The sequence below is a fragment of the Bombus pyrosoma genome, linkage group LG9 (genome assembly GCF_014825855.1).
Source record: "Bombus pyrosoma isolate SC7728 linkage group LG9, ASM1482585v1, whole genome shotgun sequence".
Taxonomy (NCBI): domain Eukaryota; kingdom Metazoa; phylum Arthropoda; class Insecta; order Hymenoptera; family Apidae; genus Bombus; species Bombus pyrosoma.
In genome coordinates, this window is record NC_057778.1 from 14,513,910 (window position 1) to 14,531,744 (window position 17,835).

Genomic DNA, 17,835 nt, shown 5'->3' on the forward strand with positions numbered 1-17,835 from the left:
GTTAGCGGTATTGACACTCCAACCTCATAAGTAATATCAAACAGATCCAGCATTTGACTTATCTGTACAGATTGATCAAATACAACGGTAGTACTGTTTGGCTTACTCAAGTGGATGGACAGAAATTGAGTGTCAGTCCCCAGCATTCTAACATTTAATTTCTGCTTAATCCTAGTTTTGGACACATCAATCGCAGTCTTTGTTCCAAACGCAAGAATGTCATCCACATACACAGCTACTATCAGATCTTTGGATACATTCACATACACACACGAATCACTCATACATGGGTTCAGACTCATACCTCTCAAAATACTATTTATATGCTTAAACCACATTCTCCCAGCTTGCTTCAGTCCATACAGGCTCTTTTTTAACTTGCACACATATCGAGTCCTGTCTTTTTCTGGAACCTTAGAAAATTCAGGTTGCTCCATATATATATCCTCATCCAAAGGACTGTTGAGGTATGCACACTCGACATCGATATGTTCGTATCTCCACTCATTCTCCGCACACAGAGCAAGCAAGATTCTTAGAGTCCTACGTTTTACGATTGGACTGAAGGTTTCCGAATAGTCTACTCCAGGTCTTTGCCAGAATCCCCGAGCTACAAGTCGAGCCTTATACCAATCAGGCTTTATTCGCTAAGTTGTCTAATTCCTTCATTATTGCCTCGGTCCACTTTTGGGCATGTGGCCCTTTTAGGGCTTTGTACACGTTCACAGACACGCACAAACTTTGAGTTTTGCAAACAGTTGCAACGTGAACACTACTGTCACACGTCTTTGGTTTACGCAGTCTTGCTGACCTCCTAGGCACAGTCGGTACACTCACAACCTCCTGATTATTCTCATTAGTTAAACTGTACATGAAATAATCACTCCCCCCTTCATTGTTTTCACCATCGCTTTCAGTTTCAATGTCAATTGGATCAACTCTCCTTTCAAGATCAAAATCTTCAACGTCCCATATCCACTCAGAGAATTTCCTTTTTACATTACTCGTGTCCATTTTAGCATTCTTGTAGGGAAACACATTTTCCTCGAACCTGACATGACAAGAGTAGGTATTACCTTCCTTACCGTCTTCGGTAGGTAGATCCTATAACCCTTGACCTGTCGGTCGTAACCTACAAATATCCCTTCATCTGCCCTGCTATCAAATTTTCCGCCACTTGGGCTTCTCAGGTACCAGGCTTTGCATTCAAATACCCTTAGCCTGTTGATCTCCCCTTGGATGTCGCATCCTTTACTTTTTCATAATTCCAATGGAATTCTGTCTCTAATAGCGGCGGATGGGTATAGGTTCCTTATGTGACACGCAGTGTTCACAGCTTTTCCCTACAGATAGTCAGGGAGCTCTGACTCGATAAGCAAACACCTAGACATCTCAACCAGGGTCCTATTTGCTCGTTCTGACACTCCATTTTGCTCAGGGTTCCTAGGGACGGTCTTCCTGTGCAGGATGTCTTTCTCCCTCAGGTAGCTCTCAAAATTTTCTTCTGTATACTCACCTCCATTGTCGGTTTGGAGAGCACTTATTTTTGATTGATGTAGAGCCTCCACTTCCATCTGATATTCCTTGAAGCACTTAAATACTTCGCTCTTCCTGCTGATGATCCTAACGTACATGAAACGTGAGAAATGATCGATGAAAGTTACAAAGTAGTTACCTCCACCTAATGACTTGCATTGAGCTCTACCACTGACATCGTTGTGAACGATCTCCAAAGGACGTTGACACATATGATGGGCTGTCCTCGGGAATGGCACCTTCGTCATTTTTCCTTTCACACAGACTCCACATAGTTCGTCATGTTTCTTGGAGTCTTCCTTCATGGTCCTTATAGGAATTTTCCTCATCGCGTTTCCATGCAGGTGACCCAATCTCTCGTGTCACGATGCGGTACTCTTGTAGGTCTTTGCCTCAATGATTTCAATGTCTTCGTCATTGTGACCGGACTCCTCCTGATCGTTCTCCACGGAGGTATTTGCTACGTGTCCTTTAGAGGGTATTGTCTCTAAATAATATACATCGTCTCCTACCTTTGATTTGAATACGACTTTTCCATCATCGTGTGTTCCAACGGCCTCATCCCTTGTACACACTGTGGTAACGCCCTTCTTTGCCAATTACCTGATCGAGATTAGATTTACATCTAACTCAGGCACCCACAAAGCGTTCGAGAAAGATAGGGTCCAACCACCACAGGACTCAGCCATTTTCACAACGATCGTTCCTTTTCCCTTAACTTCCAGGTGTCTCTTGCCAATCCTGATTTGTCCGGTTGCAGACGCGAAGACCACGAAGCGAAGCCTGTCCGGAGTCATATGATTCGAGGCACTTGAGTCAAGGTAGCTGATTCTCCCTCTTTCCATGTGGCTGATGGACGATAAAGCCAACGTCGAGATCAGTCCTTTGAACCTCGGGTTGTCTTCTGATCCCTTCTCCTTTTTGTTATCTTCCTGTTTTTTCTTCTCCCTTTGGTTTTTCTCCTCCTTATTTCCTTTCTCCTCTTGACACTGGTACGAAACGTGGCCCCATTTTCCACATTTGTAACACCTCTGGTCACGTGGACCTCTGTTCTTCGGCTTCGCGCCATCTTTGTTTTGTTGTGGCTTGGGCTTCTACTGTCTCCTAGTCGCCATTGTGCTGCCTCTTTCGGATGAGTCTGCAGCCGCGTCGATCCTTCTTTCTTCGAGTAGAAGGTCGGACTTCACGGCCTTTGCGGTCAAATCCTTATCAATCCTCGTTGTTCTGAGGTACGTCACATAATTTAGATCCGCCACGAGGCCGGTCAAAAGGAAACATGCCATAACGTGGTCCTCAATTTTTATACCGGCACCGGATAACTTGTCACAAAGGTCTTGGATCCTTCCGCAGTAAGCGGACATATCCATGCTAGGGATCTTCTCAATAGTGCCCAGTTCCCGCATGCATAAAACAAGGTCCATCGACGTAAATCTCCCATGGACATCTTCCAGTGCTTTCCAGCACTCCCTCGCTGTTTTCAAGCCTCTGATGTCCCCCAGATACTCGAGGCGAACATGCCGGAAAATGTACGCACGTGCTTTGTTGTCCATTTTTATACAGTCTGGCCCCAACCTTTCTGTTGACGTTAATCCTGGCTCTACTGCATCCCAGCAGCCCAGGAAAACCAATGAAGCTTCCGTTATCGTCTTCCAGTATTCATAATTGTCCTTATTCAGAATCGGATTCATATCTTTGTCCACATCACACATATTCTCCTGGTCGACAATGGCGTGGTTTCTTCTCGAATAATTAAAAAAAAAAACACAAAAAGCTCAACAAATAAATATCTTCACTATCGCAGTTTACTGCCCTGGGCCCATAACCTGTTATTTAATATAGGTTTGGGGTTGGCTTTTAATAGATTCACACAGATTCTATTTTATTTTGTATATTTCGCCATCTCGTACAAAACTTCTGAACACATCGGATACATTCAGATAATTAACACGTGGTCGACTCTTAAGACAAAAAAGCGTCGTTAGAAGTCGTACCAACTTAGCTTGTAGGAACTAGCGATCATACCAACTTAACATTTCTTAACAGGCAGTACGTTGGCAGCTAGAAGGCAGTGGAAATCCAGGTCGTACCGAAACAAAGATGGCGCGAAAGCACAAGTGATCAAAGGTGTTACAAATGTGGAGAATGGGGCCACATTTCGTACCAGTGTCAAGGGCAGAAAGAAGATAGAGAGGATAATAACTTCAAGGAGAAGAAGAAACAAGAAGACAACAGGAAGGAGAGAGGACCAGAGGACAAGCCAAGGTCCAAGGGAGTCATCCCGACATTGGCCTTATCATCCATCAGTTGTTTGGAAAGGGGGAAGATCAGTTACCTTGACTCAGGCGCCTCAAACCATATGACTCCGGACAGGTATCGCTTTATGGACTTCGCACCTGTGACCGGACATATCAGAATTAGTAAGGGACGTCTGGAAGTTAAGGGGCAGGAGACGATCATTGTGAAAATGACTGAGTCCTGTGGTGGTTGGACCCTGTCTTTGTCGGACACTCTGTGGGTGCCTGAATTAGATGTGAATCAGATCTCTATCAGACAGTTAGCAAAGACGGATGTTACCACCGGTGGGGGGGGGGGGATAAGATGAGGCCCTTGGAACGCATGATGATGGCGACGTTGTGTTCACCTCAAAAGTAGAGAGTGATGTATACTATTTGGAGACTGTCCCTGGTGAAAGACATGTTGCAAATGTTTCTGTGAACAATGATCAGAGTGGGTTTGACAACAGTGACGAAAAGATTGAAGTCATTAAGGCAAAAGCGTTTAGGAGTGCTGTGTCGTGGCATGAGAGGTTGAGTCATCTGTATGGAAATGCAATGAGCAAATTTTCTGTACTGAACGTGAAAAAAGATTCGAAGAAATGTAATGAACTGTGTAGAGTCTGTGTGAAGCGAAAGATGACAAAGGTGCCATTCCCGAGGACAGCCATGAGAATTATTTGAAGGAGAACTATCTGTGCGGGGAAGCCATCAGTACTGCATGCCACATAAGGAACTTGTGCCCATCCGCTGCTATTGGAGATAAAATTCCATTGGAGTTATGGAAAGGTGAGGGATGCGACATCCAAGGAGAGATTGATAGACTGAGAGTATTTGGATGTAAAGTTTGGTACCTGATAAGCCAAAGTGGAAAGAAGTTTGATAGTAGGGCAAATGAGGGGATTTTTGTAGGTTACGATCGACAAGTCAAGGGTTACAGGATCTATTTACCAAAGACTAAGAAAATAATAATCTTCTGTCATGTTCGGTTCGAAGAAAATGTGTTTCCCTGTAAAGGTGTTGGCGTGGACACGAGTAAAATCAAGGAGAAATTTTCTGATCGAATATGGGATGCTGAGGATTTTGAACCTGAAAAGGAAATTGAGCCAGTTGATATTGAGATCCAAAGTGATGATGAAAATGATGAGAGAGAAGGTGATTTTTTCATGGATAATTTAATTAATGAAAATAATCAGGAGGTTCAAGAGGAGGCTGTAAGTGTACCTATTGTGCCAAGGAGGTCAACAAGACTACATAAACCAAGGAGTTGTAATAGTTGTGCTCATGTTGCAATGGTTTGTAAAAATCAAAATTTGTGTGTGTCTGTTAATGTATATGAAGCCCTGAAGGGATCTGATGCTCAAAAACGGACAGCGGCAATGTTGAAAGAGTTGGACAATCTTGTGAAGAAAGACGTGCGGGACGTAGCGTTAAGACCATTGGGTACAAATGTCATTGACTGTAAATGTCCTTGCCGTCTAAAGGGATTCTGATAGGTATAAGGCTAGGCTTATAGCTTGGGGGTTCTGGCAGAGACCTGGGGTAGACATTTGTGAAACGTAGGACCCTAAGAATTTTACTTGCTTTGTGTGCTAAGAATAAGTGGAGCTATGAGCACATTGATGTAAAATGTGCATACCTCAACAGTCCTTTGAATGAGGACATATACATGGAGCAACCTGAATTCTTTGAAATTCCAGGAAAGGACAGAGTTCAATATGTGCATAAACTTAAGAAGAGCTTGTATGGGCTGAAGCAAGCTGGAGGAATGTGATTCAAATATATTAACAGTATTCTGAAGGGTATGAATCTGAAACCATGTTTGAGTGATCCAATTGCGTATGTGAAGGTATCCAAAGATCTAATTGTCGCGGTGTATGTGGACGGCATTCTTGCGTTTGGAACAAACACTATGATCAATATGTTCAAGGTTAGTATTCAGGAAAAACTAAATGTTAGGATGCTGGGTACTAATACTCAATTTCTGTCCGTCCATTTGAGTAAGTCAGACAATACTACTGTTGTGTTTGACCAATGCCGTGCAGATAAGCCAAATTTGATTTGTTTGATATTACCCACGAGACTGAAGTATCAACATCACTAGCTAAGGAGTTTGAGTCGGAGCGAGTACCGAGTTGGCAGGAAAGCCAGTACGGCTTCCGAAAGAGACGATCGACGATCGACGCGATCAGGCGCGTGTGGACACTCACGGAAGACATGATTTCCCGCAACGGGTCCTTTGCCTGGGTCCCGGATGATATACGGGGCCCCGGTATGGGTGCAAGACCTGATGGCGAGTCGCCGCAGCATCCTGCTTCTCAGGAGGTTACACAGGGTAACTGCTGTGGTGGATCGGTAACAATAGGACGCCGACAGGTAGAGAACCAACACCAAAGGACTACTACGACGACAACGAGTCTGTCTGTCTCGCTAGCGGACGAATATATAGGGTCACAATACAAATACCGCAACTAGCGAGACTCCCTCTGCTTCTAAGGTAGGGACTACTGGGTATAGCCTTACTGACGAGTCTACCGGTAGTTCCGGGACGAAACGCGCCAAATAGGTACAATACCGCTATAGAAAAGAAGTGATGTGGCTATAGCAAAGTTCATGGGCATCACCACCACCCTTCAACTGGCGGCGGCGACGACTGGCTACGATGAAGGAGGAACGGTGAAAAAAATAAAAATTATATCGGATTCCCAATCCGCTACACTGCCATCAGAATCGTCAGGGAATACCGAACGCTGTCTTACGCGTCGGCGACCGTTCTGGCCGCGTCTTCGCCGTGGCAACTCCGTTGGGCGTTGGTGCTCAAGAAGAGATACGACCAAAGGAGACTGTGGGACCCGGGAGGGGGCTCGGCCGAGCAGGCGGTCCCAGACGACCTAGGAACCGCCGAGGAGGACGCGTGGGACCAGTGGCGATCCCAGCTGATCAGCGAAGCAGGCGAACACCGAGGCGCGGCGGCAGTTCTCCCAAATTGGGGGACATGGAGAAGCCGCCGCGGCCTCCTGCTCATCTACAAGTGACCCAGATACTCACGGGACACGGCGTGTTCGGGGAATATCTGAGGAAAATCGGACCGGAGACGACAGACATCTGTCACCACTGCGAGGAGGGTAGGGACACGGCGCAGCATACGCTGGAGCCTTGTCCGGCGTGGGAGCTGCCCCGCTACACCCTGCGGTACGTCATAGGCAAGAGGCTAACCCCCTCAGCGATCATAGCAGCGATGCTGAGCGGGCCACAGAAATATGAGGCTGTCCGCCTCTTCTGCGAGCGAGTTATGCTCGCAAAGGAGCGAGCAGAAAGGGAGAGAAAGAGAAATTCCCACCCGTGTAGGATAACGCGATGGAGGAGGATGGCAGTCAGGCGGCCTAGAGCCGCTTCATTGCCGCCACAACGGACCTCGACTAGAAGGAGGGACGGCGCCAGGGGCAATGCCCCCCCCCCTAGCGCCAAATTTAACAGTCAGGGAATCTATAGGACTGGCTCAAACGAGAGGACGCGGAAGGAGTGCAACAGAAAGTAATTCACCGAGGTTCCTGGAGCACTCCTGTCATACGCGTAGGATGGCCAACGTGGAGTTTTAGTCGGTAGGAGTCCGACACTATTCTGTTACTGCCGTTTAACGGCAGCGGAGTGTCCATGAAGATTTCTCCATGTGCAAAAAAAAAACAGCTAAGGAGTCTAAAGCTGGTTTTGATATTGAGCGTGATGAACCTTTTGACAATAAGTTGTATGAAGAAACTGCTGGGCATATAATGTATGCCGCTACTGTAAGCCGTCCTGATATCGCATGTGCAATAGGTAAATTAAGTCAAAGGTGTGCAAATCCTACTGTGTTTGACTGGAAGGCAGTGAAGCGTGTTTTTAGGTACCTGCTAAAGACCAAAGATTTAAAGCTGGTATACCAAAAGACAGGACACCTTTGAAAGTATTTTGTGATTCAGATTTTGCAGGGTGTTCAATAGACAGAAAATCTAGAAGTGGGTTTCGTACTTGCTGGTGGTGCAGTATCTTGGTTGTCGAAGAAGTAACCTATCATATCTCAGTCGACTTGTGAAGCAGAACTTGTAGCAATGGAGGAGGCAGCAAGGGAGACTGTGTGGATATCCTTACTGTTAAGGGAGTTGGGTCAATTGTCATATTGTCCCTGTCCATGCAAAATTCTCTGTGACAATATTGGAGCTATTTCATGGTCCAAAGATGAAGTAGTTGCCAAGAGTTCTAAGCACGTCCAAGTGCGTTACTTCTATGTTAAGAATTATATGTTAAAGGGTATTTTAGATTATGTTTATGTGCCAAGTTCTGAGAACGTCGCAGATATCCTTACCAAAGGTTTGAATAGAAATAAGACTCAGCATTTTACCAAAGCTATGGGGCTTGTAGAAACTCAAAGGAGATAATTGTTGAGATAAATGTCATATTGGTGTGATCACTAGTTTCTACATCCAGATTTGGTACAACTGCTTGCGATTCTCTTCTGTTTATCCCCGTCCGCCACGTTTTTCTTTTATCTGAGTATCCGGTGTGTTGTAAATGGCTGTACAAGATGGTGAAATACAGAGCATACAAAACTAATCTGTGTGAATCAATTAAATATCAAAACCCAAATCTATGTAATAACATATTCCAACAATTTCATCTCGTAGAATATATGTTTACAGATAATAATTAGGATATTGTCTGATATACAATAAGTTAAGATAGCTAATGAGCAGAGTACGCAATATAAGTTAAGATGGTGACTAGTCAAAAAACGTAGAACAACTGAACTTTCTGTGACGATGATGCTGCGGAGGAAAACTGGTGATGGGTGAGTCCAAGGGCACGAGATAACTGGTTCGTTAAGGGCAAGTTTTCGTTAGGAAACTGAGGGAAATGGACGTCGCTGTTAATTGGTTAATCTATCAGGTTGGTGGGTGAGGAAGGGTGCTAGCCACCCCCGAGAGAAAGTTGCTGGATAATAAATTTAAGGAATGCTACAACTAAAAGATATTTGTTCGGTTTGGAGGACCTTAATTAGAGAAATCCTAAGATTTATGGAGGGTTCTTAAGCTTGTTGAAGGTATGCAATGAAGATGTTTAGACATCTGGCAACCATCTTGCTCGATGGATAGAGTCCGCTTTGTGTAGCAAGCCACGGGACGGAACAATTTGCCTTTTACAAATATTTATACTGAATACTAATATACATATTTATAAGTACCGTGAATATATTCTCAAATATATATGTTTAAACTAACTATTAAAAAACTAATTATTATAATCGCGATGTGCAAGAAGGCCTGAACTGATAAATAAAGATTTAAGAAAGAAATGTTACTACTCACGGGTATAAAAAATAATCACGGTCACTATGCTCGTAAAAATTTGTACATAATATAACCCGTGCCGATTCGGATCTTTCATCCTACGACATGATTGAATGACCGAAGGAACAGAAATGCACGCGACTGACCTAATGGTCACATGGAACCTAATGAAAACAGAGAACGTTACCATCGATACTGCACCATCCCAGTCGAATATCATTAGGAAGACTAATATCAGACAGGAACCGTTGAAAATCTAATGGTGAAAATAGAGGTTATGAAAAATATGTTACGAAACAAAACACGATGAGTGATTGTCGATTATTTGAAAAGTTGCAGATGATGAAAAATGGAAATTTATTAAACTTGTAACTTTAGTAATAACAGAGGTTGTATACTTATTGTAATAAATTTCAATAAGTATAAAAACTAAAAGTCTAATATAATAATTTAAAAATCGAGAAATTAAGAATTTAACGATTTCTGAAATATGTTAGACATTCGTTTTATAATTCAATATTAAGACTTTAACACATTTGTTATTTTAAAAGATGAATAACCTTAGAAGACCTCAACTTTCCAAATTTTCAATCGAGTTGTGCTTCTTAATTGATAATATTCAAAGCAAAGTATACACAATGGACATAATTGAAGTAAGATATGTAAAGTTACTTATGTTCTTGGATTTTGAGCCATCGTTAGATCATTCTCGAAGAAGACGAAGAAGTTGAAGCTGTGATATGTTTATAACAAAACCTAAAATATCGTTAATATCGTTAATACATAATAACAAACTTGGAACTTTAATAATAATAAAAACTGAAATTCTAATACATTCTAATAAACATGTAAATTGAAACTCTAATATAAAAGTTCGAAATCAAAAAATTGAGAACTCAGTGATTTTTGATGCGTATCAGACAGTTTTATAGTAATTGAATGTTAACACTTTAAGACTTTATTTCAGTTAAAAAACATTTATAGTTTTTTAAATTATCATTCATTTTTATTTTGTAATTAATAATAATTCAAACAAAATACAAAAAATTGAACAAATTGAAATACAATATATAAAGCTACTTATATTCTTGAGCTTCTGAAGAGACTTTATCCTCTTGAGAGATGCACTGACTCTATACCGAAAGCGAATGTTAAAAAATGTGTATATATAAAAAAAGGAAGATAAAAGGCTACATTACCGCGACCGCTTGAATTATAATCGGCGAACAAGAACTCTCATATCGCGTAAAAATTTTCTTGATAAAATTTGATTATTTTCGCGTGTGATTATTTGATTGAATTTAACAAGAACTATCGCGACTTGAAAATATTGAAAAAACCGATTGTGAAGTAAACATTGATTCTACAAGCCGCATTACGCGCGGTTACAAATATTATCTGAAAATAAAGTTGTTTAATGGCGGAGGGAGAATGGAAAGGAAGCGAAATATTGTTTCCATATTTTTCTTCTTTTCTCTATCGAACGTTTATTTAGAAGATACTGCTATCTTTCCTTACACCTAGGTTATTATTAAGGGATTGGAATAAATATGAAAGATATTAGTTGAAAATTATAAGATATTTCTCGATATTGAATAAATGCTTATGCAATAGCGCGAATGCAATGCAATCATTTGCAAGAATTATACTGTGAATGTGTGTTATTATAATATGTAATATACACTCCACTAATACACTATAGTCGTGTGTTATAAATATTCGAAAATATTTGCAAGAATTCAAAAGTTCAGAATTAAATATACTTAAACAATACTATATGAGAGCGAGACCTTGCTTTAAAGTATTTGAGCCTAACTGGGCACCATTTCTATGAAAAAAATATAAGTTAGAAAGCTAGCATATGACGTTAACTGTAGAAATACACATAATGTAGCAAAACAATTTGAATTCGATAAGTGAATGTTGCAATATCTATCGAAATAAATTAAAGCTATTGTTACTAAGATTTCTATGTTTCAAACTCTGTCTACATGAAGCTATCATTCAATTATCAAGACTTCTATATTGCCGATTACATTAAAACAATAACATAATTCGGTAAAAATTCGTTTGAAATAAGAGAATGATATTCGAAATAGAACAATGATTTATTTAATCGCCTTCACTTTCATCTTAGTATTCCAAATAATTAAGAAATTATCTATTATTAAATATGTATCAAATATATTTTAAAATAAATATAAATTGTATATGAAATGTTACCCATGCCCGAATAAAAAGATAACAGAATTGTTCATATACAGCTGCCTCAGTTAAAATAAATTAAACATCACTAAACTTCCATGGAAATTTATCAGATCGATCATTAATCGTCCTATTATATTAAGATTTCGGTTACTTCTATATTATCAATGCTATCGATCAATAACCTGCACAAAAAATAACTGGAGGCTAAAATAAATATATAAAATAATTAAATGAAAACACAATTAAACTAAAATTTTATCACAAAAGTTTACGATAGAAGCTACCGGTAACAGTATCATTTACTAAAGAGACGACTGAAGAAAAATAAAAACAAAAAATTTCAGAAAACCACTTAATTTTATTATCTTAATGTTCAATAAATCGTTAAATAAAAGTGTATTAATTAAACGATAATAGTAACGAAATATAAGCGATAGTAAAGAAATAATGAAACGACGCCATTGAAAGCACGCCACCAATAGGTTAGAATATGTCACAAAGCTGATGTAACGCGATCCACGTTATCGGCACGAAATAAGACAACTACATGACTCCTCGCACCTTAGTTTCGTTGCCCAACTTCCAAAGTGGCGGCGAGTCGTACGGACCGATGGTACAAGCAGGTACGGAAAGTTATGGAAAAAAACGTATATATCTGCAAAAACATTCATCTCTGACGCTGCGCTTACATGAATTTTTCCAAATTTCAAACAAAGCATACATCACGCAATATCTATATCTCACACAATGATTACATCGAACTTTATAAACATCGTACAATACTTTGTAGCCCTGCTGGTAGCATTTGGTATCAAAGACACATTTGTCTAACTTGCAACGAAAGAAAGAAAATGAAGCTACCGACACTGTATGACGTGTCGTGCAAAAAGGGCATACGAGTCGTTGTACGAAATACCAAAACAATTTTGGATGATCTACACTAGACTAGGCTATATTAAAGCAGTTTTTAGCTTGATATCGTTTTCCAAATAGTAATACTCGGAAATATTAATATATTTTCCAATATCAATCAAGTATTAATATTAAAGTTAATATTACATTAATTTTCTAATATTCAGAATAGTACTTCATGTATCATTATTTGGAAAACGATATCAATTACCGGGATCTACCACGAGGAGCTAACTATCCGGAGGATCGGGTCCCGTTTACGTAAAGAGTTTTTAAGCATCGGAAGCAGAAAATGTAAAATTATTTTATAGCAAAGAAGTAGTGTGTATTGAAATTTAGTAATTAAAATAGGTGTAGTATGTGAATCCATATAATCGTATTTGAAGTTATCATCGAAAAAACTTGATCACACAACTTACCAATTGTAGTACGCATGGATAGATGATGAGATCTCGCTACCTTTGATGAAATTGCACTTGCTTCCCCAATTCTATGAATACGGTTTGATTTCCTGGTTTTGAGCGGAGATGAAGAATTACATTCCATTCATAGACGCTCAATAGTTACACTTTACATTGGCATTGATTTTATATGAAATAGTTAAATGAAAAACTAAATACTGTATTTAAAATTAAAAAATAAAACTAAATAGAAATAAAATATCATTTCAAAGACTCCAAAGATTTTGTTAATATTAAATAAAACAAAATACATCATTGATTTAATCGCTGCGAATTGATGGTATTGATTTACATGAATAATAGAATTCCTTCCGATTAATGGTATAATTATTATAAATTAAGAGTAAAATTATTTTTAATTAATAGGAACATATTGTTACAAATTAGTAGTATAATTGATAAAAATTAATGGAGTAATTGTTTTAGATTTGAGAAGAATTGTTTAGATTAATTATAAATTGTTATAAATGGATAGGGTAATTATTATAAATTATTAGTTCAATTGTTACAAATTAATGACTTAAATGTTATAAAGTAATAGTTTAAACATTGCAAATTAATAATTGATTTACTATTAAATAGGTAAAAGTTGCTTTCTGATCTTCACCATGTGGAAGTTCAGGCAAAAATGAATTTGCGCGCGAGTCGAACGTTCCTTATATACCTAAGTGTTGATATATGCTTAACAAAGTTTCGAATGACTGGTTGAGCGACGACGTTTCTTTCACTATTGCTGCTATGTACTACAATAGCCAAACTTGTAGCCATTCAGAATATTGATATTGTCAATAAGGATATTGTTTTATTGACAATATTAATATTCTTTAATATTATTATTTAATATTATTATTTAAGGCTTGAAGGAATTTACAAAAAAGATATTTCCAAAACCCATCTAGTAAACAGAAATTCCACTTTTCCAATGGCAATATTCCAATACGTATCGTAAAGAAATATCGTAACTATTTCTTTCTGAATCAACTGTCCCTCACTGCATTTCCGTGTTTTTGCTATTTTGAGGCAGAAGGCTAGAACAGTTTTGGAAGAACAAAATTATTCTGACAGTCGCTGAGAAGCTTTCAGAGAACTGAAAATATTAAATTAAATTACACTATTACTTGGGTCTATGTGTGTACAGTGCGCGTAGTGAGTATTGTATGCAGTGTAACAGTACTATACGTTGTTTATCATTTATATTGCCATATTTAATACAAAATTTCGTATACATATAGAGAAATTTCAGATATGTAATCTTGTTACGGTGTGGTGGACAGCAATAACGCAAAAGGGCAACGTTTATACGTCAAATAATATCCTAATAAGACTATAAAACCTGCGAAATCCCGATCTGGGAGATAGAATACTGCACTGTATTAAAAAAAATCCCAGGTTAAGTAAGAGGATTATCGGTACGGTGCTGAAGGTGCAGCACCATATCGCCTGTATCGAAGGGAGAAAATGGTGCAGGATAGTGCATTATCGTATTCTACCAACGCAGTGCAAGAGTAGTTGCCCAGCTGTTTTGGAAACAGGTGGATTGGTCCAAGAAGACCTGTGCTTTGACCTGCTCGGTCCTCAGATTTAAATCCCCTCGACTTTTACTACTGGGGACACACGAAGACACAATACGTCAAAATTTTAAAAGAAGAGTCAGACTCTGTTTACAAGAAAACGGAGGACATATCGAATATCTGTTGTAATTTGTTTGTATTTTTTGTGAACACTCGCGGCCGGGACAATCGTGGTGTTTGTGTGATTTTGCTGTCGACACTCGCGGACTGGACAATCGCAGTTTACGTCTCTGAATACCATAATCTTCTCTATGACTTGTACGAGGTAGACTGCCGCCCATGTGTCATTCGGATTGAGGGTCATTGTGCGCCCTTAGGCTTATTCTGCTTAGGCTAACTTCTTTTCGTTCGAAAAGATGTGCTCGCGTGCAGAGGTATTTTGACCGATTTTTAATTGTCAATAACTAAAAAGTGAAGCCGAAAACGCAAATTTTTTATTCTTCATTTTTGTCTTATTTCGGTTTCAAGAATCACTTCTTAAATTTACTGACATCTATAGCCGAACATTCTGTATATGTGTATACATGTGGCTTTCTGCTATACATATTTTTTTTCTTCTTTTTGTATGTTTATATTTGACTTCTCCTTGAATTTGTTTTTGATTATGATCTTTCTAAATTATTCGGTTTACTCACTTTTACATATTTGCATATTTTTCTCATTATTATCATCATTCTATATATGTTATTTGCAACGAGTTTGATGTCACACGCATAGAAATAAATCTGGTATACCGTCGGAATATAAACAAAAAAGGAAAATGAAATAAAGAGATTAATAAAAGAAAATAAAGTGACAGTAATAGAAGGGAAGGAAGCTTTGAAAAGACTATAGTTAAGCAGCAGCTACTATACATATTATCGCTAAGAAACGAAAATAGTGTTAGCCCCAGAACGCAAGGCCCAGGGAAGGAGGTGGCTAAACAAGAATTAAAGTATAAGGCGATGAAGGTGGGACAAGAAAAGCCGAAATGAAACGAATGAAGGTGGGTGCTCTGCCGGAACCTGGAATGAAATTGGTCACTTGCAATAGATATTGCGTTATTCTCTTTAGATGTGTTTCAAAACACTCATTGTTTTCTATACTAGAAACACGTAAGAAAATGATTTAATATGAAAACTTTTTATTTGAAATTTTGTAATCATTTCATTTATTGGTAAATTTAAGTTGGTCTAATGTCTATACATTTACGTAGTAATATTTATTTTATATACCTATGTATGTATAAAAGACTTGCTTCTTCAAAGTTAATGGACGTTTTTAAAAAAATCTTATCGAGTTCTATGAGTGATCTGGATAAAAAGAAATATTAAGTTAATAAAATTACTTGGCAAAATTTGATAAATTAAATGAAAAGATTTAGCAGATTTCATAGGCTTATAAGAATTGTAATTGTGCGGTTAGAACTTTTGGTATGTGGAATATTTATTCGATTCGGAATGAATTCATTGCTCTTTGCTTTCTTCACGTACATCGCTTTATATTTGGCGGACAACGTTAGATATTGTCACATATTTGGTGCCAAGTATTAGGTATTGTCACATTTGGCGCCTGACGTGGGACTCTATCCACATATTTGGCGCCAAATGTATGACATTATCCTGATCGGTTAATATGAATTAAAGTGAATATCGATATAATTACTTTTCCGATGAACGTAAATTTCTATTAGTAAATTGCCGCATTTAAACAGACATTTTTCAACAATTTTTTAATCTTTGTTCGTTTTTATCTTGTTTCTATATAAGTAATTCATAAATTACAGAATTTTAAACAACTTATTAATGTAAGTATCGATCAGATAGACTTGCATCTACAATCTTCTATTTGCATTTACGTGTCTACTAAATTGTATTATACTATTATGTGCATACGTGTATGCATAGGGGAAATAAAGGTTCGCTAATCAAGTTTCGCTAATATGTATTTAATAATAATATGTATGGCCTTTTTTTTAAACGACTAGTACATTTACACTGCATCTTTTATGTAATACAAGGAAAAATATAATTTTCTTTATAGAATTTTTTTTGTTAAAGTATTGTTTTGTAATGGTTAATTTTTTCTCTTCATTATCCTACGCCAATTATCATACGAAGAAGGTGGTTGAAAAATGCCTTTTTGCCAATCGCAGTATGCTATGAATTCTATCTTAGTGTAGATGTAACCCTTATAATAATTAGATTATAGAACTAATTCTTACATTCTCAAATAATTTTTATATACAAACTTAAGATACATCCTCGATTCTAAAGAGTCTGCTTAGATAAAGATAGATTCTTGTATTTAAAATTTATTGGCTAACCATCGATTTCCTTTCTGGTTGATATAAAACGAACTGTTGAGTTATAGCGCATTTGCATAGATATTTTTAGAAATATGCCTTGATAAACATAAATGTTTAAGTGATTCGGAAGTGATGCGGTATAGTTTACGAACGAGTTCCGTTAAGCAAATGTTTTTCGAAACAAAATTTATCGTGAATTATCTATATAAAAATAACTTTGTCGTAAATTATACCCGTAAAAACTAGAATAGCTTTATTTAAGGAAGTTAAACGATATGTATCATTATTTCCCTCGAAGGAAGCGAGGTGGATGTTCTTTTATCTATAAAAAAATATTTCGAAATAGTAGTTCACGGAGCATTGGCTGCAAGATATTGAAACAAGTGGGTCGGTACTGATTGGCGCTCATCCTTTTCGACCAGACGTAATGCAACACCAGTGTTCCTCTTGTCTCACAGCCAAATTGTTTTTCGTTTAGCGCTCACAGAGATTCGACTGTACGATTATAAACGCGCATTCTTTCGCTTCTTCGTTCCTCGATGACCTTGTATGAAACCAAGATGTCTCTTATTTAGTTATTTAATAGTTATGCATGTTGTGCATATGCATTTGTTAGTTATGTATATGCATATGCACACATGTGAACCATAATCTTGCATAAAGACATGTTGTAAGAGATAAATTCAAAGGCAATTTCTCGGTTAATATCTCGGCCAACGAATACGTTGTATTAAATAATCGAATTACTACGCGTTTAAATGTATTTTCATAAAAAAGCTCTGCCGATAATTAAAAATGTAAAATGGTATATGAGTATTTATAAGTTAGTATATAAAAACATCAAAGGTATAAAACTCAATATTCTTACTTCGATTTACGTATATTTCAATCTTTCTACGATTCATGTATCGTTTTTATTTTCATCAAATATTTATTGATACAATTATTATATATTGTTTATTCACATTCATGATTGTATTACATTTATTGTATTACGTTAGGATTGATTTTATATTAGCAAATTGTGTGGTTTTAGTTGTTTCCATTTTATGACAGTAATTAATCTGACTCGAAGGGACACGTATTAAAGTGTTTATTACATAAAATTAAATTTTTTCGAGGTAACTATAGAAAATTAAAATATCGATAAACGTATGTATAGTAGAAGGAATTTTTATGGAAGATTTATGAAACGTTTAACCGATCCTCTATTTATCACATAGTATAATAATTTCCGAATATAGTAAGAAAGAAAACGTTAAT